Below are 202 nucleotides of genomic sequence, written 5' to 3'. Positions count from 1 at the left end.
GCAGAGAAGGGTACATAACAAGATGGAAGAGTAATATTCCTTGCCCCCCTGTTCCTGAAACAAACGTTGCCGCTTTCCTTCTGAGTAAGATGGCCCACCATGGAGGAAAGAAAGCACTGGTGAGGAAGGAGGAAGGAAGGAGGAGGAGGAGGAGGAGGAGAGAGAGAGGAGAAAGTAAGGTTAAGGACAGAGGAAGGTAAGC

Source organism: Scylla paramamosain, chromosome 17 (genome assembly GCF_035594125.1).
Source record: "Scylla paramamosain isolate STU-SP2022 chromosome 17, ASM3559412v1, whole genome shotgun sequence".
Lineage (NCBI taxonomy): Eukaryota > Metazoa > Arthropoda > Malacostraca > Decapoda > Portunidae > Scylla > Scylla paramamosain.
The sequence above is the reverse complement of the archived record's forward strand: the minus strand, read 5'-3'. Positions refer to the sequence as shown.